The sequence below is a fragment of the Gymnoscopelus microlampas genome (assembly GCF_963454915.1).
Source record: "Gymnoscopelus microlampas genome assembly, chromosome: 23".
Taxonomy (NCBI): domain Eukaryota; kingdom Metazoa; phylum Chordata; class Actinopteri; order Myctophiformes; family Myctophidae; genus Gymnoscopelus; species Gymnoscopelus microlampas.
The window spans coordinates 24,645,991-24,672,839 of record NC_139960.1 but is presented as its reverse complement, the minus strand read 5'-3'; positions in this window follow the sequence as shown (position 1 = coordinate 24,672,839).

Below are 26,849 nucleotides of genomic sequence, written 5' to 3'. Positions count from 1 at the left end.
TGATTGAGATCCAACGTCCCATAGCCTGAAGGGATGGGACCTTCTGATTGGTTTAGAGTCGTTGAGCCGACGTTTCAGGCTGAACCTTCAAAATAAAATGACCGAAAATGTCACTTCAGTGCGTCTTTAATATTTCTATTGTATTTAATTTTTTTCATTTTCCAATTTTTTTTTTTAAATAGATGAAAAAAGTTATCGAAAGAACACGGCCCCCCTCACGTATTAGGAGGGCAGGGTGAGTCACCAGAGCCAAGGACTGGTGTTTTTGATGAATCTAACATGTTAAAATCTTTGTTTGAAGTTATAATGGGTTTGTATAGGAAGGGGGCGTGTCTGATAAAATGTATATCAAATATCTAAATACTGAATCAAGCAACTTAAAAATGGTCTGGGGGGCTCACAAAAGCCTGAGTAGACGATACAATGACCCAACGTTTTTTTGAAAGTGAAATATCCCTTTAAGGAGTAGTTCACCCTAAACATGTGTTATTTTTGATCAATTACAACCCCATGAAACCTTGAATTTATGGAGTTTTTTTGTGATGACCGGCGGAGTCACCGGTCTCCTACTGACCGATGACCCAGTCATCAAATTATTGGCTCAAGAATGCGACAACAAAAGAATCTCCATGAATTCAAGGATTCATGGAATGTGTAATTAATAGAAAATAAGTCATTTTTGGGATGAACTACAGTACTCCTTTAAGGAGAACATTTTTGCAAAAGTGAATTCAGATGCTGCTCTAGGCACTCATACAATCCAAGGCTAAAAGGGCAGGATAAGGTTGTGGTTAAAAGACCTTCATTAGCTTGACTGAATAAATTAAAAAGCCAACATGATTTGAACCAGTTTTCATCAGGACGTATACCAATGGCAAATGAGGTCTTGCCAATATAGATTAAATGGATATTTGCAAAATGTAGCAAATGGATACTTGGATAGGCAAAGTACACATGACACGGTAAACACTAAAGGGTGAGCACAAAGACAAAGTAATAGGTTGAAATGAATAAATGTGTTGCATATGTGTCAACAAAGCTTGCAGGCTTATCAGAGACCCTAGCCACTCTGCCAGTTGTAGTTTTTTTTTTTACTGTTTATTATTGAGTAGACAATAAAAAAAACTTGAATCTAGCTATGTTTAATTTGTTGCAAGTGAAACACGCATTACAGCTGGAACAGGCATCACCTCAATGATGAATTGCTCTCTGACCATTACGCTGTCCATGGTGCTGAATGGCGCATATCAGAGAGAATATCAATTATTCATTTACACATTGTGTAGCCTACATAACTTATCATCATAGAAGGGTGAGACTGCATTTGAAAACTTAGCTTAAGTTGTCTTAAAGTTAAAGATTGTAAATATATAGTGTGTTAAGGTGTTGAGGGGAGTCATTTGAGTTCCATTCCATTGTTTGTTGTAGTTTTTATATTTTATATTTCATATATCTACAAGAGGGTTCAGCCGCCACTGGCTGTTTGTACACGTCTTGGAGAATTCTAGTTGAAGATGTTTAAATGATGTTGCAATTTGTCATGTGACACTATTGTACCTTTTATATCAATAGCCTATGTCAGAAATGAGTGTTTCCTGACCAATGATGTTGATGAACCTTGCCACACCTTAGCTTTTGCTGAATTGACGCCACTGGCGCGTAGCCCATCATTCATACACATGGGATAAATATTATTTTGTTCCCAAGATTGACGTCTGTTTTCCTCTTCGTGTCATACGCACGCACGCACGCACGCACGCACGCACGCACGCACGCACACACACACACACACACACACACACACACACACACACACACACACACACACACACACACACACACACACACACACACACACACACACACACACCTCATGCACAGAAACAAAGAAACATATTGTAAGCTATAAACATTGCTGTGTGGTTGTGCATTCCAGCCGTCGTAGTTTAACTCACATTGACAAATAAAATTGACACTTGGATTTATCAAACAATGAATCATTCATTCTCACACATTTGATTGAATTCAAATGATTCAGCCATAGACTGGCAAGGAGAACTTGATCTATAAATGTATATTGCACACATGTGGAGGAGTACATAGTATAAAATGATCCAGTTAAATTTAATCATGGAAAGAAGTGGTATCATGAGCTCCAATGCCTGCGTGCAATATATTAATTGAATTCAAACAAGAGTTTAAACTTGAGTATTTATTGTATGAAAATAGGAGTTATAGACAAGCCATTTCATCTAGGGTCACTTAAGTTACACTACCACAAGTAACAACAACTGTCTGGATAGGGATGAGAGAACTTGCTAACTAATGGCAACGGCATTGGGAATGAATACCACAATTAAAATGTTTTAAAACATCTAGTATTTACTAGGTAAACTGTCTATCTACAGTATGTTGAAAGTAATATTATGGAGTGGATTAACCCAAATATAATAGGTATAGTCTAATCTAGATTAGTTTTCCTTTTTTTTTATTTTGCCTCTTTTAAAATTACGCTGCAGTTAAACTAGCATCTGCTGGTTAGTGCTAGATACATCTTTGAATGCTATATAGAGTCTGAAAGCAAAAGGAATTATCATTCGTCATTTCCGTTCACAAAAAGATATTTTAAAATATTAAAAAATGTATTTTATGACCATTTCTACTAGTAGCAACCTAGATAATGCTTGATTTACGGTACAACAAATTACACCACTGCAAAAACAAAACTGTAGTATGGGGGGGGGGGGGCGGACATCCACTTTTCAGCATTTTAAAATGGTGTGAGCCAACAGTCTGTCTCGAGAGACTACTATTAGTAGGCTACTTTGGTTAAGTTTAGGTATTCCTTTTGTACGTTTTTTTTCCAGAAAATTCTAAAGGTTATTGCAGGGATAAACAATGACTATGAAAATATGAGCTAAAAGAAAAAAAATAAATGGTTTTCTTATATTTATGTTAAATTCAAAACACACTTTTTGCTCCTTCTCCTACAGATTTTGTCCTGATCTCACAATGTACACATGATCTGAGGACCCATGCAATAGACATATGTAAGCAAATTTTTTATAGTCCCTACCGTTCGTCCGTAATAGAGCATCGCAGTTCCGCCACTTCCTGGTGCCGGAAGTAAATACTCGATGCATTTTTCCCATTGACTTTTCCAAAAATATTTATATCAATCAATTTAAGCCTAGAATCAAGCTATCCAGGATAGCGGTGAATCATGACCATAAAACCTTTTTTTCTGTGATTTTTTTAATTTTATATTTAATGATATGATATACTATATTTAATAAATACCCTTTGTTTTGCCGTTTTCAAAAAAGTTTTTTCATAGAATCAAACGTTTTATGGTCATGATTCACCGCTATCCTGGATAGCTTGATTCTAGGCTTAAATTAATTTATATAAATATTTTTGTAAAAGTCAATGGGAAAAATGCATTGAGTATTTACCATAGAGTTAAAAATAATAGAGAGGGCACCGGATATCGCCTCCCGTCCACTTGCATTGAGTTGCTCACCCAGCGCATGAAGCGAATTCACCCCTTCTTCCGGGTTGTAAAGTGTGATGGGCGTAGCCTATTTGGGGCCACTGTGGTCCGTTCTGCGTCACAGAAGTGACACGTTTTACGTCACAGAGGTGCGCGTTCCTGTGCGCAAGCTTGTGCGCAAGCTCGTGAGTCAAGCCCATTGGTCGAAACCGTTTTCGCTCGTACATTTGCAGTGGCCCCATCCGTTTAAGCTGCAGTACCTACGAATGGCCAGCATGTCCATTTCGCTTCAATGCAAGCACTGGGTTCTGGGGGCTTGGTATTTACTTCCGGCACCAGGAAGTGGGCGGGAACTGCGACGCTCTATAGGCTTCCAAAGTTAGTGGGAGGGGCCTATTTTGCAAGAAATGCCAAAAATCAGGAACGAAAAGTCCAATCAAACCCAAACTTGAATCACATGTCAAGGGTCGTGTACTCAACGAATCCCCGAAACCATTTCCACTTTGACACATAGGTCAATTAAATACAAGTGATCTCAGGAGTGACGTCATACATGATCTCTGATGACACTTGTCAACGTAATCGGTTGCAAAATCATGTATCACGAACGCAGGATCCGATCAGCCACGAATTTGAATCGCACTTCGCACGGCCTTGGGCGGTGTGACTCCCAGGGTATTCCTCGTGTTCCGGCGAACGCAACCTGCGACTTATGTCGACGCAACCACACTTGCAATTTCCCAGAATAGCAAATATTCTAATGTTTCCTGTTGTTCTTGTAGCTGTTGCCTGTCTTGTCTCATCCACCCTGTAAATATTATTTGCACCTGTGTCTAGTTAGTTCCCTGTCTATATATACATGTTTGTTTCAATGAGCGTGTTGTGTTTGCGAATGATCAGGCCATGGCACAGTTTGCCAGAGCACTTCCCTTTACTTGTAGCTTTTAGGAGAACACCATAACATCGGACAGGACAGCAGTCACTGAGACATAACAGAGCATTTGTCAGATCCTCTGTTTACACTCGTAGTTGGCTCGGAACCTCCTTCGGAGTTTACCCAAGCGGCACGTTAAGGCCCAGAGCCGACATCACTCCCCACCCAGGCCTTAGCAAATCCCAGAGGCCGAGCTAACGAGCATGGCGTCAGGGACTAGGCGTAGGACTCGGTCCAACGCCGCAACCTCCCTGCAAAAGCATTGCGAAAGATGCGCCGGTGAGATGCCAGACTCTGACAAACACACTCAGCGTGTGATTTGCCTGGGTTACTCTCACGTGGAGCGGGGGCTACTGGAGGGCAAGGACTTCTGCCTGATCTGCGGAGACGAAGATGCTCGGCGAGCGCATGCAGCAGTTCCCTGTCGAGGACTCACCTCCACGGCCAGGCCGGCCCGTGCACCATCCCCAGTGTTGAGTTGGGGCTGTACACTGGGAGCAGTGGAGCCGATGGCCAACGGACATATGCTACGGCGGGCCCTCGACCCCTACGAGGACGAAGCCATGGATGAATACGAAGGAGACGCCCAAGTCTACCTCGATTCTCCAGGGGAGGACGAGGAGGACAACATCCTCTCCCCCTCCTACAGCAGACACTCCATCCCCTCCACGCAGCGGTCTAACATCGCGAAGCCTCTCCCCACGCCTGAGCCAGGCTTGGAGCTAGCTAACGACGCTAGCATGCACAAGCTACTTCACCGAGCGGCGGACCGCACAGGTGTGGTTTGGCCCCGAACCGCACCACAGGCCTCCCTTCCTTGATGGCATTGGTGGGGCCAGAGCGAAGCGGACGACGAAGGACCTAATCCCCCTTACGCTCGTCGCCCTGGAGGCCCTCCACCAGTCATGGGAGAAGCCATACTCCTCACCTATCCTGCCTTTTCGAGGCCTCGACTGCCTGAGGGAGCAGGAGGAAGTGATGAACAAGATCCCACGGATGGAGGTGGCCATGGCGGTTTAATGTCTGCTATCTTACTTATCACGTGCAAGTTGCACATGCCCTCTAGGAGTGGGCATGTGATCTAAGCAGGAGCGAGGCTTAGATTTAGTTTTTCCAAGATTTACAATTGAATTATAACTTCCTTCCCCTACATTGCCTTTATATTCCACCGGGGCACCTTACTAGTGTTACCACTATGCTCCCACATGGGAACTGCAAGGATATCACACAATGCCCCTTAACTGTTGGATTTTGTTCAAGTATATCACCAGTCTGGTCTGAAATGCTTGTATCTCCATGATGCTTTGTTTCATTTAAATAAATAAAAGTTATAGATTATCAATTGATATTAAGTAAGTTATTTAATTTAATGCCTGGACAAGTTAGAGAATTCTAACCGTTAGATTGTATCCTACAAATTGACAAGGTTTTGACCCCTTCCTAATTTCCTTTTGTACAGTACGCTGACACTCTCAAATCTCTCATATGCACAGCTTAAAATGGACTGTCCACACTCCAATAATAATAATTTACTCATCAATCTGTAAATGAAGTGCTGTTTCCTAATTACTGTAAATTGTGATATATTTTGTGGAGATACAAGGTATTCATTTATTTTTCTCTTTCTTTTTGGCAACTCCTGTCCTAAAATGGAAACCCCATTCAGTGGCAGACCTCAAGCTACATAAACGTTTCCCTTCCCTCCGGTTCATTGAAGAAAAGCCTTTATTTATTCCAGGAGGACCACTTATACTAGGGTTACCTTTTACCCACCTTCTCCCATATGGGAACTGAGGCTCTATCTGACTTGGCAATCTAACCCAACAACTCACACACACGCACACGCACTCGCACTCGCACACGCACTCGCACACGCACACGCACACGCACACGCACACGCACACGCACACGCGTATACATGATGCACACGTACACCTGTGCATGCAGGCGTGCACACACTCTAGCTCTCTCTCTGCCTCTCTCTCTTTGCACCTTTCCCTCCCACCTCCATCTGCATCTCCCCTCTCTTTGTCACTCTCTTTCTCCCTCCCTCTCTCTCTGTCTCTCCTTCTATCTGCCAGGTCAATCTAACCCAGCAGCTCTCCTGCTGTCTGGCTGCCCTGCCAGGTAAACTAAACCTGTGGCCTTGAATTACCCACCTCCTTCCCACCCTCCCCCTGTTCTCTCCTCCCTCGGTAGTCCCCTCATTCCGTTCTTTTCTTCCACTCTCTACCTGTGTTTTGCTCGCTTATTTCTTCCCATCTCTCTGTCTGTTGCCTCCTCCCTCCCTCCCTCCATCTGCCCTATCCCGTCTCTATGTGTGTGTGTGTGTGTGTGTGTGTGTGTGTGTGTGTGTGTGTGTGTGTGTGTGTGAGAGAGAGACGGCCCTTTCAACCTGGTTCGAACACCAAGGGCTATAACACAATAAAGGACAAAGTCAGGTCTCAAGTGCATTGAATTTTACTTTAAATTCGAACAACAAGTTCATTGGTTTTATTCTTGCACACAACAAGTCTATCAAACAACCAGGATGGATGGAGTAGAAAACCAGAACAGCGTCCTAACTAAAATCCTATCAAACCAAGTAAAGTCATGGGCTGGCCAAACTCAAAAGAGGGGAGTCTGGTGAGGCAGGCACTATGTGCCCGTCGTCACACCAGACTCCCATAATTACAATTTGCCTAACCACACTCAGTCATCCTGACCAGATGCCTTAGGTGGAGAACATTTACGCCTAAGGAGGTTGTCACTCAGAAAGTCCCCCTTTGATATGGACACCTCAGTAACAGCACCGTCAACCAGCTCTGCCACCTCCACATCATTCCTCTGCTCTGCAATGAGCTTCTCTCAAGACAGGGCCAGGTCTCCTGACTCACCGTACAGGGACACCTCTGTCTCGCAATGACCGGCTGCCACTCCACTGACACCACGTCGGTCCCACCCACAACAGCACCATCAGTCCCACCCTCCCTCTAAAAGAAAACTGTCACACAAGTCAATTTCATCATTACAGCTTGCCAGCTTCTTCGCTACATGATTCAACCGAATCAATTATCCATCTTTAACAACACAGCCCACCTACACAACCCAACTTAAGGATCCAACAAAAAAGGTTACTGCAACCTCCCCCAACTAGGTTACCAAACAGTACACCTCAACTTTAAGTAGAAACTTGCAAAAAACTAATGAGACACCACTCCACACAGGTAACTGCGCACACTCACAGGGTTACAAAAAACACCAACACAGTACCTAGCAATCCCTCTCAAACTATAGACTCCTACTGCCACTAGGACTCTACTAGCTATCATTTTTTTTTAAATGCCTACTTACTACACAAACGGTTTTGCACAAGCCCCTAAATTCCATTATGGGCTCCCTAAATTATGTTTGTGAACCAAATTAATTTTATGACGAGCCCGCAAATTATGTTACGGCCCTTTGAACCTGGCTCGAACACCAAGGGCTACAACATAATAAAGGACAAAGTCAGGTCTCAAGTGCATTGAATTTTATTACATTTTAAAGTTAAATGGTTTTATTCTTGCACACAACAAGACTATTAAACCAGGATGGATGGAGTAGAAAATAATCAAGGGAACAAATAAACGGATGTGCTCTGCTGAGGTACTGGGGAGGTAATGATAGCAGGTAACAGCTCTTCTTATAGCCTAGCTCCTAATCACTCATGAGGGACAGCTGGGACAGGGGAGGAGCAGCCAGCTCAATCACAGGTGAGTGATAGGCATAGACCACAGCAGCAAGGCTAGTAAGAGCAAAACTGAGGTGCTTACATGTGCAAGCACATAACAGTGCGCGTGCGTGCATGCGCGCGCGCGCTGGGCAATACGTTAAACTACCCCGTTGTAACTACCATCGTCAATGTAGTCGGTGCAGTGGATGCATTTGCAATTTCTGTGGACTATGTAGCTTGTATACAAGAAGGCACTTCTCACCGGTTGACTCTACCAACAGCCGACGCTACCTGACGGCCCCTCCCGTGAACAGCTACCGGAAAGAGAGGCAATAGAGCCGGCGGCCTTCCAGTGGTATGTCCGTCCGCTGTCGGAATAGCAATGGGTGGACTTCCAGGCCCATGACAACAACTACAGAGGGCGCTTTAACACCAAGCAGCAGTGCAAGACTAAGAACTTTGTTTCCTCTGGTGATCCAGCCTAGGACATAGATTACCCACGGACTTGTTGTTGGAGGGTTTCGACAACTTGGGATGCCCAAAGACGGGGTAGAAAGGCTGGCAAAGTATTGTGCTGTCTCTGCTGCTGCCATATAGGGTGGAGCCGCCGCTACTTGTGCCTATGGAGTACTGAGTGACATGCGTGTTGTATCATGAGGACATATATCCATGAGTTTGTGAATGTAACATTTACTGCAACTAAAATATTTGTGTCCCTGTATGCTTTCCCTGTGTGTGGACATAAATACATTGTTAAACTGTGTGTGTGTGTGTGTGTGTGTGTGTGTGTGTGTGTGTGTGTGTGCGCGCGCGCGCGCGCAAGTTATACTTGCCCTTTTATTCACACTGCGACACGTGTGAGCTTGCAGATCGACTAATTTTGGTGTGGACACGAGCGTGCAACTACCTGTATGTATCACTCAGGCTTCAGATGGCAACCTGGCTAACAAGTCTATATTGCTGTGTGAGACCTCTGCTTTTTTCATTTCTTACATTCATTTCTTTATTTTCCTATATCTCATGCCTTCATTGCTTCCTGCTTAGTTCATTGTTTTGTTAGGCTTGCAGATTAAAATGTGGTCATGAGTTGGCCAAACATATTTTCAAAAGTCATCCATCGCTCCTTGTCACTTTTTATCTCGACAAATTCATATATAATTTTTTTAACAGATATTAAAGACTGCCAAATTATATGCAGTACTACCGGTCCATTGATTTTTTTGCCAAACTCAACACAACCTCATAATACTCGGCCTAGGTCCAAGCCAAACTAATTGTTATCATTAAAACATAACAGGAGCAGTTTGGCTTGTATGCGCTACAGTTGCCAAAACTGTTTACCATGTGAAGAAAGATATGCCACGCCTGTCACCTCTGTGGTGACATTGTTGCCAGTGAGTGAGTGAGTGAGTGAGTGAGTGAGTGAGCGAGCGAGCGTGTTTGCGCATAACACCCAGGGTCGAGACAAGGGGTTACTTAATGCATTAAACATTACAACTATGCCAGTTGGATTCATAACAAACCAATTAAGGCCTTTACTAGAAAAGGAGGTTCCTATGAGAAATCTTTAAAAACTGGGCAGGAGAGCTCAGTGAAGACACCAGAAGTTACAAAAAGTTTATATTCTATTTACACTACTTGACTTCAATAACATTTTAACATCCATATGTCAAGAGCAGGTAAGCCACACCACACCAAATAGGAGTATTAACTCATTAAGTAGTTAGTAGTTTCACTGCACTGCAAAAAAGCACACACAAATAGTTTACTGCACTTAGCAATGCCAATACATGGCATCAAAGAGAAGAGTTCAGAGGACCAATAATGTATTTAGTTAGTTAGGTTAGTTTATTTCGGTCTTTTTAGACAATAGTACAGTACAAATCCTACTGTATCATTACACATCCCTCCTCAATACAGAAGAAGTGAAAAGTAAAATGGAAAATTTTGAATTATTATGAGATCAGGTATATATTGTCTATACACTGAAAACACACTGGCTAAGGAGCTTCTTGGACATTGCCTATCTGGAACTGTCGTCTGCAAGGATTAACCATGCTCAACAGAGCACAATTTCACTGTGGACAACCTGATACCAGATCTGAAAGACCTACTGACTCGGTGATGCAGTGGATGTGTTGTGGGATGCTTAATTAATAGAATGGTGGAAGGAGGGCGGGGTGGGAAGGGATCGGGGATGGGGAGTGGGAAAGGAAGAAGGGTGGGGGATACTGAGTTCAAAAATGATGTTTTTGTACTTGAAATGCCTATGTGTTTGTGTATAAAAATCAATAAAAATGTAATAACAAAAATAAAACAAAAAATGAATAAATTGTTTTAATGAGGTAACAATTAAAAAGCTACAATGTGCAATATAACAAGTGGAAATTACAGTAGAATTTGGTATGCTGTTCATACCATTTTAATATACACCATTATATCACATAAATAAGTCAGACAGATAATAACACTAACATGCAAACAAGTGCTGTATGTTTGGTACAACAAGAGAACAACTGCTTTGACAGACAGTAATTACACAGTGCTAATTTGAAGAGACAACTGTTTAAGGATAGCTCCTGCAAATGTTGAGCACTCTTTACTAGTGCAGGTATGGCTCGGCTGTCAGTGGGAGTGGGAGAGGCGATATTGCTGGCTGATTGTGTGAGCCCACGTGATGTGATGGACACAGTCCAGAGAAACCATTACACACCAGGAAGTCCTTCTGTGCGTGTGTGTGTGTGTGCACGCCTGTCTGTGTGCGCGTGTTTGTATTCAGCAAATGTTGAGAGTGTAAACAAGACAGTGTAAAAGTATGTTCATTCTTTGATAATGTGTGTGTAAGCAGCAGCGTGTATTCCTTCTGGGATTAAGTGTTGTGTACGGAAGCAAGGGCATGTGTGTGTATGAAAGAAGAAAGCGAGAGAGAGAGAGTATGGTGTAGGAGTAAATAAGAGTTGGAGCCAAGGTAGTGAGGGAGGCCTCGAGGGAGAGCTCACTAACCTACCACTGGGAACATTTCCTCACCAGCCCTGTGTTTGGTTTTGTTTTGTTGTGTGTGCCGTGCGTGTGTGTTACATTGCCCTTGTTGTCTGTGGAGTTTTACGGATGTTATGACTCTTTTATTTGAACGTTTTTTTGCTTTGTTTAAAATATTATAAAGTAATGAATAATTTGATTTGTAATAGTTGAGGTATTATATTTATGTTTATGTTTATATTTGTATTATTTGTGAGCCATGTATACAGCTTCACTAATTCCTTGCGGTCCATTCAGCAACATTTTATCGAACACGAATTATTGTGTAAGTGATTTTACACTGATGTTTTGAAGCTTTTATAATACAGTATATGTGACTGCATGATTATTTATGTATGAGTGTGTGGGCGTGCTTGCATGTGAATGAATGCATACACATGTATAAACGACAAGTAAAGAACCATGACCCGTGAAACTGGGCAGACATCTGATCCAGACAGCAGTGAAAGCACTTCAGCTACTTCTCCTCCTATGTTCTCTCCTATCCCCCTCTCCCTCTTCTCTCCCTTGTTTCTTCCCCACCTCCACTCTATTCTGTTCTCTCTTTTCTGACTTTCCTCTCTTCTTGGCCCTGTCGCAAATTCTTACTTTTCTTTTCCTTGATTTATTTCTCTGTTTTCCATTCTTTCTTTCTCTCCCTTTGTTTCTCCCCCTCTCCCCTTTCTTTGTATGCTTATCACTCGCTTTCCTCTTCTCCTAGTTCCTCTCTTCTTGAGTTAGAATTTTACAAATTGACAGGTAACCTGCAAGTGTCTGTGTTTCCCAGGAGTATCAGTGATGTGTGTTCTCTTTGTTTGTTTCTCGTACACAATTCGTTATAGAATAATAGTTGTTCCTTTTGGACTACGAAGTTGTTTTAATAGAAGTAACCTTTCAATTCAGATATTCCTACATCTCTCCTATTCCCTCAATTGTTGGCAGCCCTCTCTCCTCTCAAAGCTCTTTCCTCTAGCCTTGGCCAAGCACACATGCACGCACAGAAGCACGCACGCACACACACACACACACACACACACACACACACACACACACACACACACACACACACACACACACACACACACACACACACACACACACACACACACACACACACACACACACACACACACACACACACACACACACACACACACACACAAACACACACACACACACACACACTTGTCTTTATTACATCATGGTATGCTTGTCCAGAAACTAATTTATGAGGACACCCCTTTCCAGAGGTCCCACAGGGCTAAAGAATAAAATAAAATAAAGAAATCAGTTCATCTTTTGTTAATTAACACAAATAACCCTTGGATTAAACAATGCCTTAAATCTGTTTGAAATCAGTCTTGCTAGAACTTTACAAGAATAAAGTTAGTTATTCATGGGGACTGCATTTGCATTCATACAGAGTATCTTGTATAAACCTATCTAACTGCAAGGTTATCATAGTTAGCTAAAACATATTTAAAAACTAAAACTAGGTGTGGGGGGAAAAGGAACATTTTAGTTAACTGAAATTATAAATTGGCAACAGGAGGTGAATTCTGGGTAATGTCTTATGCACTGGAATGAGCATCTCTGTTTACTACACCAGGCATGTCTTCCAACATCTGGGAAGATTCAATGAATTAGTTTCATTGCCAGAGTATAAAAAGAGAGCAAAGATAGAATTCTAATCAGTAACACACATAAATTGCCTTATCGTACCGCTTTAGCTTACTACTGATAACAAAAAGTATTTTTTAGCTTTGCAAATAATAACATAATTAGTAAGATTCATGTGGACTTTGTGTGTTCAGGCCAGGTAAAGCGTACAAAGCATGTGTTTTCAATGTACTGTAGTGGGTCTTGGGAAAAAAAAATCACGAAAATATATTGCAGTCACTCTATGGCATAATTGAGGACGATACTCAAAATCGGTCAATGCGTAACGACATAATGAAGCAGTTGGAGACTGGGTTCTTATGCACATTTTGGAGCTGTGTGCTACAGCAGTTGAAAAACATAAGTGCATATCTACAAGAAGTTGCCCTTGACCTCTGCATAACTGCAGACTTCTCAGCTTGAAAAGCTAGAAAGACCAGTGAATATATCAGTAATATATGTGTGTGTGTGATGTAACAGGGTTGTGGGAAATCTCTGCACTACGTGTGCTTTCCTTCGTTGATTATAGTATTATATTTTACTGTATTTTATTAATAGCCAACTGAATTATATTTAAATAGGCCTATACAGAGTCACACTGGCTTTGTGTGGGTAAAATAAAGGTGCTGTCTATGGTGCTGAAACACTGTGACATGTTTGCTTCTGTGGGGGGGCTTAAGCCAAGTCATAGTCCTGGGGCCTACCAAGGTCTTAATCTGGCCTTGTCATGCACAGTGAAAGAGGTTTAATAGGCTGGACGTGAAACAATATAGCATTTTCAGGCTAAATACAAGGTGAGTCCCCGGGACACATCGATATTGAGTTTACTGGGTCCTTTCGGATTTTAATGAGACGCAGGTTACGTACCTAATAACAACATCACTGCATGTGACTTTGCATATTGTACCTGTCTTCCCACAAATGAATTAGTTTATCTTAAATATTATTTTAATTTTAGTGGTGAAATCTTGGTGATACGTATCATCACCAACAGGTGTGTCAGAGCAGTTTCTCCCAAACATAGGGACCCCTTTTGGGCCACGGACCTGTGAGTTGCGAGTAAATATCCTGTTTAAAGAAAAAATTAATTGGTAATTTTGTTTTCATTTTTTTTCTTCATTTTTTCATTTTTTTTCTTCCTTTTTTTCTCCTTTTTTCATTTTTTTCCAGAAATATTCAAATAAAATTCCAAACATTTACGGAAAATGTCACTGGTACAGGCATATCTGTCTGCTACACCAGGCATGTCTTCCAACATCTCTGAAGTCTCGAGTTTTATTGTGTTTTATCCTGGTACAAATATACTGTATGTTTATGCATTTTGTCAATAACGACTAATATTCACTTCATTAAATAGCTAAGTGCATAGTTATAAAAGATGTGCCAAGCAGTGATGGCGGTGGTGATATTGGGTGGGTGGGCTAACAAATCCATAATGCCCATCAATAGTGTACTGAAACCCCTCTCAGACTCTACCGATGTCATGGGGGTTGTGGTGGTTATTTGTGTTAATTGTTCAGAAAAGGTGCTTTGAAGATTGTTCTCAGAATAGCATTCTCAAAAGTGACACCACAGATTTAACCCTGTAAACACCACAGTACTGTCACCATCAGCGCATCTTTCAGTTTCTCTTTGCAGATCATTAGGAAATGTTCGCTTGAAATATCCAGCTGGTTCTGAGGGAAACTGGTCTTAAACAACGGAAACAGTTCAGGGTCAATACAGTAAGTTCAAAAGACACTTGCTCGGCATTGACAAAATGACTGCTCTATCATTACTTCACAGCACTGTACAGCTGCTGACAAGTCTGCCACATCCTGCTGGCTACAGCAACAGCTGTGTCTACATCTGGTGTACCTGGATGTCATCTATGGTCAGCTTGTCCTTTAAGCTCAGCTATGGACCAGGACAATTCTCCAAGGCCTGTCTAGTTTTGACAGGATCGGTGGTTAGTTTTTGAAGAATCGATATAGAATATCAACGCAAGTTCCCATCCCCTAGCTCGTAATGCTGACAGCCTTGTTGGATTGACACGCTGTCCCAACACTGATCATTCAGTGATCATTGTCCCTTTGTGTTATCAGGACAACAATTGGCCGATGTATCCCCAGTCAATTCACTCATTTTTTTCTTCAAAAACATGAAAGAAAATGGATGAGAAAGTAAATAATCCATTTCATTCATGTTCATCCTCGTGCCTGCCATTGCCACAGTCACTTCTTCCCCTTCCACCTTCGCACAAGCAGCTGCTTGTCATTGGTCAAAAGTCAGTGACCTCACTGAACTGTGGGCTGAATGAACTTAGCCCAAATGATGAGTAAATGAAGGGGGCGTGCCACGACACCTGTCACTCACTTAACACGATGAAGGTGAATGATGATTTGGGTTCTAAAGAATAAGCCAATTTAGATTCCGTATATCCTGTTTTTTTGTTGTGATTATTCAGTACTGTTGCAGCTCATAATTCCAAAATAATTAAAACTAATATCTTCTAGGTTTGTTTAGTTTTTTTGTTTTTACAATAATTTCTTATCATTATTGTTAAAAAGAAGGGGGCTAAACACTGTTATCCCATTTATATGAGCTGTCCCTGGAGCCAAGAAAGAATGTAATCAGTAACACACAAACTGCCTTAACACAATGCACTAGCTTACAATACAGATTTTTTAATTTATCCTCTAGCTTTGCAATTATAGAGGCGTTGTCACATATGAAGTGTATGACTTCAACATACACTTTGAGTTATGTGGTGTATGATGACTTTAACACATAACATGTTGGTAAGATTCATGGGGACTTTTACCAGGAAACCATATCTACCCTTTACAAACTCATACACAGTTAACACATGTGCTAAACATGTGGTATGGGGCCTCCTAATTTAAGTGGGATACTGGACAAGAATCCAAACATTGTGTTAGGATTGTATACTGTACTTCCCCAATGTTGCTATAATGTTTCAATGACAAGCAATAATGTATAGATATTCAATTTGATGTGTTCCGGCCAGTTTAAGTGCACATAGCATGTGACTTTGCATACCTGTCATCCCACAAATGACTGAGTTGATTTTTAAATATTATTTTAAACCCAGTAACCTACCTTGCAATAGGAGGTGACGTCTGGACGATGTCATCACCATCAGGTGTGTCAGAGTCTTGGGCACTGGTACGAGCATCTCTATCTGCTACACCAGGCATGTCTTCTGTGAAGAGGTATATTCAATTCATTGAATGGTCTCCTTAACAGAGTGCATAGTTACACAATATAAATATAGAATTGCAATCAGTAACACACATATAAACTGCCTTAACACACTGCTTTAGCTTAGTACTGATATCAAAAAGTAACATTTAGCTTTGCATATAATAAAACATACTAAAACAATGATACTGTATATAGTAGCCTACTGCAATTCTCATATGAAGGGTGTGGCTTCCAAGGATATTATAGTTAACTAGTTTGTGTGAGCTTTGGAAAAAGGGAGGAAATGGGTGTGGCCTGTATGGGGAGTTATGTCATGATGCAGGGAATCCAGAGGTGGAAATACATCTATTGTACAACCTATGGTTCATCGAGAGCCCGCCACCATGAGGTCGATTTGAAAGTTTTAGGGGAGGTCTTCGTTGGCCTACTGGGATTGCGCATGCAAAGGCCAATCGGTCCAGTGGTTTGCGAGATTCGCTATGCATAGATACACACAGACACATGGACAATAGCAAAAACATAATCTCTGCCTGTCGGCTTGATGGAGATAATGAATAAAACTAATGACAAATGCAAAACTATAATAACCTTGATGGCTTCTACACTCCTGTGGTATAGAAATACAAATGCACACATACACACAGTGTGCATGTACACACACACACACACACACACACACACAGACACACACACACACACACACACACACACACACACACACACACACACACACACACACACACACACACACACACACACACACACACACACACACACACACACACACACACACACACACACCTTAGGCCAATAGATACTTATATTGATAAGGAGATGGGAATGGAGTAAAGATATGTGGAGAAACAAAGGGAAATACTCTGTGTGTGGAAGAGAAAAGAAGAGAAGAGAAGACAAGATAAGAGTAGGAAGTTCATGTTCAAGAATGTTTTTGCAATTTAAACTGTTCATCAGATGTGTGTTAATGATCAATGTCTTCATATTCCCTATGCATTTGACATTCTGTTAATCTTCCAAGCCTACCCCCCCCCCTCCCTTTTATTCTAATGCTGTCCACTGTGAGTTGAGGAACCAGAGTACAGACAGACCACAGCTGTTTTCCTTGGAGATGTTTTCCTTCTCTCCCTCTCTCTCATTAATAGTTGACAGCATCTCTTTAAGTGCAATACTTGGAATGAATGAGATACAAATCAAGATAAGACACACACACACACACACACACACACGCACGCACGCACGCACGCACGCACGCACACACAAGATATTTCAGTCTGATAATTCTACTACCTGGATCAGTACAGCACGCCGCCGCTTTTGATGTGATGTCCTAACATGACAACATAACAAATGTTTTGGATGGCTTCTCTCATTCAGCTTCTAACCACAAGCCTGCCTCTTGCCATGCTTACTGTACAAAGCCAAGGGTTGATATTTTTTTAATTTTGGTTTTTAATTCTAAAATGGGTTGCTACAGATGCAGGCAGTTTTTAAGGGTTATTGGGTGTTACGGCAGTGGTTCTCAAGGTGGGGTCCGGGGACCCCCAGGGGTCCTTGAGGGGGTTTCAGGGGGTCCCCAGCTAAATGAGTTAATAGTATCAATATCAGTTTAACAACTTTACCCCTACATAGATCAGCTATAAAAAATACAATAAAATAAAAAGTGAAAAACACAAATCTTGTCCTTTGCACAAAACATTTTCACATGGGGGTCCGTGGACATATTTCGCATTTGTGGGTCCTTGACATGAAAGAGTTTGAGAACCACTGCATTACGGAAGCAAGATACAAGTATATGATCAACTATCAAACAAATGACACAATGTAACATATCGTCGCTGTCGGGCAGAAACCAGCTATGTCCATTTTTCAACAATTAAAAAAAAAAAAATCACTGCATTGAACACCCTTTACGTCTGTGTGTGGGTTTTTACAAATACTGAACCAATGAAAAGTATTAAAAGGCGCTTCTGATTAAACCTCCTAACTCCATTGGATCCTCAAACTGTCATTCAACACCTAACTCCAACTTGTGGAGAGAGTTTTGTCCATCACTGATTAGAATGCCAAAGTCACATTAACGGTCAAAACCCTCCTAAGTTAAGAATTTCCTGTTATGCCATCCTCATATAGCCTAAATATCTAGCCCATGGGTTTTCAAATGGTGGTCCGTGGACCACTGGTGGTCCGTGACCATGCATTTAGTAATATAGGAAAGTGAAGATTTGTATTTTATTTTATTTTATTGACCTCTAGACAGTGCAGTAAATTATCTGGTGACGTACTGTATAATGACACGTCAATGTTGTCAGTTACTGGGAAGTCGGATGTCAAGAACTTCACAGAAATGGCAGTTGGAATCTCAAGGGAAACTGCACCGGATTGCCTGGTTGAGTCACCATTATTAGGAATTGTGCCCATAATCAAACGCATGTGTCTGCCCGCTCATAGATAAGTTGCAATTAATCAGTTAACATGAGTTTAATATGGAAGGTTAAGAGAACAGAATAAGGGCAACCATGGCAAAGGAATACATCAGTGGTTCTCAATCTTTTTTTTTTAGATCTGGCATATCTCAGTTAAATAATAACTGTTAAGGGCTTGATTTAATTCACCTTGAATTAAGTCATTATTTAATTTCAAGCTTTTCCCCCCACACCACGCCCACATGCCCCCTCCCAACACAACAGCTAGTGGTCCCCAGGTTGATTCTCAGCTAGTGGTCCCCAGGTTGATTCTCAGTCAGGGTGGTGGTCCCTGGTTCATAATCAGTTGAAAACCCCTGATCTAGCCTATAACAGATACATTCTCTGATCATTATAGCCAACCCTTGTTTTCTATACTTAAGCTAACTAGCCAAAGTTCTGATTGCATGCAGACAAATTATTGCATGTAATCATGTTCATACTACATCCATTCATAATAGTCCTCTACCACTGCTTCTTTTTTATTTCCTATTCTATGTATACAGTATATCTCTAACTCCAAAATGTTAATTTTTCAGGAAATGAAAAAAAGTGGAGTTAGGAGGTTTTGTTCATCATTGATAAGAACAGCTGAATGGACCTCCAAGCTCACAATGAGGTTGGAGGTCAAAAGGGGGTGGAGCCTGGAGTCAGCTAAACCAGACCCATAGAGAGAGAGAGAGTTCTGACACTCTCGTTCACTTCTTCGGGCCAGGTCATCTACATAGCCGTCTATTGGTGAATAGTGACAAAGCCCTAAACCGGAAGTTCATGGAATGCATTGAAGCCTACGGCTCCTTGTCACTATTTCCAGCTTACATGAACCACATGACCGGCGCTGTTTCTGCCCCCTCATTGGCGCAACTCTCTAATACAAGGCTTCTGAGCTAAACCAGCTAACTCCGGTGGACTTCGCTGGTTTAGTAGAACATTTTTAGGATCCAATGGAGTTAGCTGGATTTGTCAGAAGCGCTTTTTAATGCTTTTCATTAGTTAAATATTTTTTTTATCAACACACAGACGTAAAGGCTGTTCAATGGCCCTGATTTGTGGGGAAAATGCAAAAGCGTCAAAAATGGAGTTAGCTGGTTTCTGCCGGACATCAACTGACTCCTCTTGCTTATTTGATTGATCACCGCTGCTACTGATTAGTGATTGTATATTGGGATGCTCAAGTCAGAGTTCTGTTGTCTGGCCAACCAGAGGAAGAGATTTAAGTTGCCCTATTAGATGTGATTTGTTTATATTTTCATGGGAGTGTTGTTGATTATACTGTATAAAAAATACAGTATCTGTATCTGAGTGTGCACTGTGCATGTATGTGATTATGTAGTGATTTTCCCATGGTTGTCTGCACCACTTGGTTAGATCAAGTGGTGCAGACAACCAAACTAATAGTGTATATAAATGAGTGATTACTAGTAAATCCAGATGTTGGACATAACAAAAGCTTGAAATAAATTTATAAAAGCAAATTAAAGTCTTGGGAACACACACACACACACACACACACACACACACACACACACACACACACACACACACACACACACACACACACACACACACACACACACACACACACACACACACACACACACACAGTCCTCCCCTGCTCTATTACTTTTCAGCTTTTGTCCAGCCAGAAAAGTTGGTTTAGACAACTTATACATATCAAGAGAAGAAGTCTTTCTACTGAGGAGAATAGACAGGATGTCAGATAGGCTTTGTGGCTTTGGCTGTGTGTGTGTGTGTGTGTGTGTGTGTGTGTGTGTGTGTGTGTGTGTGTGTGTGTGTGTGTGTGTGTGTGTGTGTGTGTGTGTGTGTGTGTGTGTGTGTGTGTGTGTGTGTGTGTGTGTGTGTGTGTGTGTGTGTGTGCGTGCGTGCGTGCGTGCGTGCGTGCGTGCGTGCGTGCGTGCGTGCGTGCGTGCGTGCGTGCGTGCGTGCGTGCGTGCGTGCGTGCGTGCGTGCGTGCGTACGTGTTGATGTACACACCTTCCAGTGGTACATGTATTTGCATGTGCTTACATTTGAGGCTGGGTGTGGGTCTAAGAGGCACCCAAACACTTGTGTACGTGTGTGTGTGTGTGTGTGTGTGTGTGTGTGTGTGTGTGTGTGTGTGTGTGTGTGTGTGTGTGTGTGTTTCCCACATGTCAACACACAGATTTAGCAAAACCGGCTGCTGAATGGCATAGTGCTATACCAACTTAGCCTACTGGAAAACATTTGTTCAAGACGTCTCCTAACACGGACATGTTAAGGAAACGTTCAAGGAAACCAATGGGCTGATGATGTACACAAAGATTGGCAGCTCTGTTTGATTGTACTTGAAACAATATTGAGGGATTAGAACAGTTTTCAAGAACTGGAACGTCCTAATGTTTATATACATCCTGTATTCTGTATGAAGCCACATTTCAACAGAGTAAACCTATACTGCTTATGTACAGCAAAATCATTCAGTCAAATATCCCACGTGTATGTGAAAGTAATCAACACCCAAATTCAGGCACCAGTTCAGCTTAAGTGGTTGAGAACAAACACTTTGAACCCATCCTTTTTTGTTTTGACTTGCCATTGGATATTGGCGAACACCAATCTTCTGTACAAAACAGACGGCATATGTGTATTATTACACAAACCACGTCAACACGGCGGCATAATCAGTACGACTACCAACAACTTGGACAGACACACCGAGCGTAACAGCAGGCAACCTTGTTAGCTGTCTGACATGCAGTTACAGTCATAGACACATAATCCATTACAGCTGTGGAGAGCTTAATGCAAACCAGGACACTGCAAAGAGTCCGCTTTTCTCTCTTATCTGAATGGGCGAGTCTGATGGGCGCACATGTACACACACACACACACACACACACACACACACACACACACACACACACACACACACACACACACACACACACACACACACACACACACACACACACACACACACACAGATGTTATTTCCCGGTATATGGGCTGATGAAACACTATGAATTACAGTGATGTAATTTCCTTTTTTGTCCCACAAACCCTCTAAAAGGAGTGTCACTCATCTACACATCCATAAAGCACTAAGACACCTATTGTTCTTAAACTTTGTTGAAGTATAATGTCACATTAAGTGTTTACAGGTGCACATCACTCACTGAATAGTATGTGGTGCTGTAGACTGTGTTTCTGTACTATATTGTTGCATAATATACAATATGTGTGCTCTGGCTGTGCAGTGTTTGTGTGCATATCAGGTTATGTGTAAGCGTTCGTGGATAATTGAAGTCAAAAGTTATAGTCTTAATACAATATCACCACAAACACCTGTACTAATACACTGTGTGTGTTTGCGTGTGTGTTCACTTCTGTCTGACAACAGAGGAACTGTCTGTGACAGCCTATGATGTTGTTTTCCAGTACAAGTGGTTTCTAAGTGGAAACCACATGTACGAAGAGATTTTATGAAAAAGACAAATAATGATCCTATACGGGTTACAAAGCAGTAGCCGGCATGAAAAAAGTAACTACGTTCTAGTAACAAAATTGTCAGTGACTGTTTGTGTGAACTGGGGAGTGGTGGGTTGCAGAACAATATTCCCCAGCTAAATAAAGTATTTGTTGGGTCAACCCCTGTATGAGGTCACATGATGAACTGCTAGACTTGGCGGTAACAGCATCTTATTTATTTGGTGACATTTTGATTGTAAGCTTATTATAATAGAATTTTAACGGAGAACATCTTCATAACAAAAGGTCTAAGATCTAAGATTCAAAACAGAATACAGCGGGGCAGTTGGTAGGCTGACGTCACCTCTCAGGTCTCTATCTAAGAGTGCACGCACATTGTTCTACAGTTAATAATGCGATTAGTAATATTTGTCGCACAATGCTATACATAATGCTACCAAATAAAAAAATCAACAACACAATTCATACTTTGAATGTCATCATTCAATTTCAACACAAAATGAATAAGTAAACATGTCCAAGCCATCAGATGCCCAGTTTAGGAAGAATAGGGAAGAACAAATATGAGAAATGTTTTTCTGCCCTGAATAAAATGAGAGCTATGAGAGTGAGTGAGCGTGCATCAGAGATTTGTGCGCTGCACGCATCAGAGAAAGTGCACATCAGAGATTAAATTGATTTGGTGTCGGGTCTCGGGTAGGGCTCGGACTGAGAAATTGCAGACCCATGTCAGGTTGGGGCCGGGCCAGGCTCGAACACCACGGGCCAGGACCGGGCTCGGGTTGCAGTTTTGGAGAGAGAGAGAGAGAGAGACACTATTTCACTTATGCAATAACCAAGCCAATGCTGGGTACCGAGAACTGAAAACCCTGATCAATGTCAGTGCAATAACCCCGGCAACAAGCTGATAACACAGTGGGAGACACCTTTGCTTATCCCATGGCTCACTTGAGGCTTCTCTTGGGTGAATGACAGCTTACTTGACAGAATGTTTCACCATGTCGAGCGACGTCCCACAACTCCCTGTTCATCTCTCTATATCTTTCACTTTCTCTTTCTACTAACCAGCTCTTCCGCTGTCAATTCTGTTCATTCAAGTCTGCACACTTTCACTTGCCACTAATCCCATGTCTCTGTGTTCTTCTTCTCATCCCCTTATGTTCCTGCCATTTCTGCAGCCTCCCTTCAAGTTCATCCATGGTACAATACTGTACATTCCATTCTAGTGAGTCATACCCTCCTATTAAACTGTCATTGTGATCATCATCATTTGGTCGACTGACAGCGGCCCCTAAAGGTCTCTGACTCAGGCAGGACAAACAACTGATCTTACAGCGTATATATTCAAATCTGTCCTGGGGCCACAGAGCCAAATGGGCATGTTTTCATGATTGCTCAAGAGCTGTTACCTTGGAACATATGAGCACTGTAACCAGCTGTTTTTTTGGTCATGCCCGAGATCTGTTGAGGATGAACATCAGCCATGGATGTATTTACAACAACTGAAATGTGAACAGGCGTGTGTAGGGTTTTGGTTCTAGTGTCACAAACGAACACTTATTGGAATAATACTGAACAACAATTTTATATTTGCAATATAGATAAATATTAAAATATAATTTAGATAAATAAATCTGGGGGGAAAAAATAATAAATGGGGCTGCATCATTATACTGTATATGATGGCCAGCTGGTGGACTCTTTAATATAAAAAAATCCAAAGCACCTTACAGTACCATGAGTGCATACACTTTCAGGGTGATTGACATTAGTGCACATGTCTCCTGAAGGAAAAAGAAATCATCCTGACACTTCAACGATCTTCTCTACACTACACGATGGACAGCTCCACAGCTAAAGTACAGCAGACTGGGGAAAACATGACATACTAGACTGGAGACAAAGTGACTAATAGAGCATCCAGGATGACTGATATTATGATGAGGGTACAGAAAATGGTAGAACTACAACAATACAGTACACAACTTGTTTTTGGATGCAATTTTAGTTTTAATGTGTGGATCAGTGGTTGTGTGCATAAACCCTCTGCTTCTGTACCAGCATGTATTGTAAGAGCTGGTCGAGTCTGGTCTGTCTGCCATTCCCTGCCTCCGCTGGATACATCCCCTGCAGTTTTCTGTCTAAATTATGGAAACGTACAGTATAAAAGGGGAGACACCAAACCTGCCAACATTAGGCTGTGAAAAAGATGGAGATTTTCTGAGGTATCGGCATGGCTTACCCTAAATGCCCCCACCCTCATACAACTCTACACTACAGATGAATTAATAGAATAAATACAAAACATTTGAAACTAAAATGGCTTTTAATTAGTCTTAAATTCATTGCTAACAACGGTAAAATAAAAAAGTGACTGTAAAAAAAAATATCCAAAAGAATCTGAAACTTACATCCAAATAATAACAATCATTGTGAAAGAGAGTGAGTGAGTGAGTGAACGAGCGAGCGAGCGAGCGTGCATGCTTGCGTGCCTGCGTGCAGGACGTCCCCAAGTCTTGTGTGATAAGGAGCAACTGTGCTCTACAGCTAAGGTTTGCCCAACATATCTTATTAATGCATGGTGTTTTCTGGTGTAGCTATAGTGATTAGAAGGGTTGAAGGTCTCGCACAAAATGTATTGAAATTTGGAAGTATACTTCTTCTTTGGACCGATTTCATCCATTTCTCAGCGGCAAAGTGAGTGGAGGGGAGGGCTTGAGCGAGCACATTGACGAGTGATGCCTGATCAGGCATGCTCACTTATATCCAACACAGAAAGTGAGAAACACCCATTTGATTTGTATCACTATGAATTGGGAGATTAGCAGGATAAAATGGCAATTGGGAACACAATGGGAGAAAAGGTTATAAACAGGGAAACTCCCAAGAGAATCAGCAATGTTAGTTGGTATTCATTTCACAGAAAGACATACATCAGGCTGACAATGTCAATCCCTGATCATTGTGTCACACCAAATGAAAAACAAAGAGGCAGTTCTTCTGGGGGAACAACTACTGTACATAAAGCCTCAGAACTCGTTCATAAGGAGAACAATAAAACCAACATGTTTCGCCCAACACTGGCTCCCGTCAAAGGCAAGGGTTGGCCGACACATGTTGGTTTTATTGTTCCACTGAACGAGTCATTAAAGGCGTTTTATATTTTTGCTACCTTAGTGTTTTTTCCTTTGGTTTGATATATCTAAAAAGCACGTAGTATTCATCCAGTACCTTTTTTATGCTTAAACAGATACAGGCTTTATGAATGACGTTCAGAGAGCCTATCTTTGATCTGCAGCTACTCAGGAATAATGTAATTGAGCTTTTAGGATTACAGTCACATGCTGAAAAGGTGTTTGTTCAGTCCTTCTTGAAGGCATGAACACTACTTGATGTGATGTCTCCAACAACAGCAGGGGGAAGGCTGTTCCATGTTGTTACTGCAGAGTGGAGAAAGCTCCTGTCAAGGCATTAGGTGAGAGCCCTGCTGCTTGACAAGGCACGGCATAGTGGTTCAACCTGGGACATGAGCTAAGGGCAGCAGTGCTTTCAGATATGCTGGACAGTTGAAAGTGTACATTTTGAAAAGAACAGTTGTTGCAGCATCTGTTCGTGGATAGCTCAGCTTGGTGATGGCATAATGCTTTAGTTTTAGGGCATACTCATGTGCACCAAAATAATGTAATGCTTTTTTTCTGGATGATACCCAACTACCATGTAGTTTGTGTGGCATTCATCCAGGCAAGGCAGGGGTACTCCATGATGCTCCTGATCTGGGTTTTATAGGTGTTGGCTCTGCCTTTAGCTTGTTGGCCAGCTTTCACAATGCTCCAAGATGTCCAGCGTGCTTGCAGATGTGTTAGACATACAGTATGCTGTACCTGGCGAGTCCACTTGAGTTTTGTATCGATGTGTCTCAGAACTTCCATCTGCTCACAGAGCTTGAGTTTAGTGCTCCCAAAGAAGAGATCTGGACGAGATGATTCCTCTTTCTGGACAGGATCATTGCCTCACACTTGCTCTGCTCAAAGGTAAGCTTCCAGGCATCAGCCCACTTTCAGACGTTATCCAGCCCTTTGTTTAGGCTTGCTGCCATCTCAGACCTACCAACTACTGTACTTTGCCGTTTACTTTCCACATTCATTGGGCTTCTCAAGACAGAAATTAACATATGTGGATCCTTTAATTGAACTGTATTCACATTTTAAAACCCTCTTGCTGACTATGAAATTTAAGGCCGTAGCCTTTGAAGTGATAGCGGGTTCTTTTGAAGCCTCACGCCAGCATATCTTTCTATCATTGCCTCTAGACATACTGTGTACGTAAGCGATGCAATCAAAAGACCTGTTGTCAAAATATGGTGCTGTTACATTTCCAACGGGAAATTCCACTCTAACACAGAAGTACTGCAGAAGTAAAAGTCTTTCATTCTTTGGGGCGGGTCAGTTTAAAAATTGTTAATGACACACACAAAATCTAAACTATTTTTAAAATCTACAAGCTCACATTGTGTCAACAAGCTCACATTGCTCATATCGTGGCACGTTGTGAGCTTGTAGCCTGTAATGACATTACCAAAATAAGGATGCCAGAGTTAAAGTGGTTAAACAAGACTCCATAAATGACAATATGACCAAAGAGGTCATTTCTGAATTTCTAGGAACAGGCTGCTTCTAAGTTATTTTTACGGTGTGGCTCTGAAACAGGCTGGCCGTCGACAAGAGCCGTCTCCAAAAGTGCTTTCAGTAAGTTCTGCCTATTGCACTGTTTTGAAAAAAAGGTTTAACCATAATGTATTACATTGGGTCCTGACAACTGTGACCCAAAGCTGCCTGCAACCCACACCTGCAACCCAACACGTATACACAGCATTGGGTGTGCAACCCAGCCTGG